This window comes from Fragaria vesca, linkage group LG3 (assembly GCF_000184155.1).
Source record: "Fragaria vesca subsp. vesca linkage group LG3, FraVesHawaii_1.0, whole genome shotgun sequence".
NCBI lineage: Eukaryota > Viridiplantae > Streptophyta > Magnoliopsida > Rosales > Rosaceae > Fragaria > Fragaria vesca.
The window spans coordinates 20139620-20140032 of NC_020493.1; positions in this window are offsets into that span (position 1 = coordinate 20139620).

Here is a 413-nt window from a genome sequence, read left to right on the forward strand (position 1 = left end):
GCCCTCCTCCCGTGCAACAACCCCTCCAAACAGCTCCCTCCCTCTTGAGCTAGGTAAGGAGAAATGTGGAGTTGAAATTTCTAGGCTTTTAAGTTATTTTCGTTCGATTAGCCTAGTTAGACTTGGAATTGGGTGATGTGTTGGTCATGAAAGTTGTAGAGGAGATTGAGAGGAAGATTCTGTTAAAATTTGGTAGCATTTGCAGGTCGCCGGAAAACGGCTGCCGGTGGAGCCGCCGGCGGCGCCGCCGCCGGTTAGGAAATTTTTAGGGTTTTAAATGTGGAATATTAAGAGGAGTATATTGGTGTGATTTATGGAATTTTTGGAGGAGATTTGGATAGGTTTGAGAATTTCCGAAGTGTGGTATTTTGGCGGTAATTAATGTAGAATCCGGCCGTAGGATTTAAGTCGTA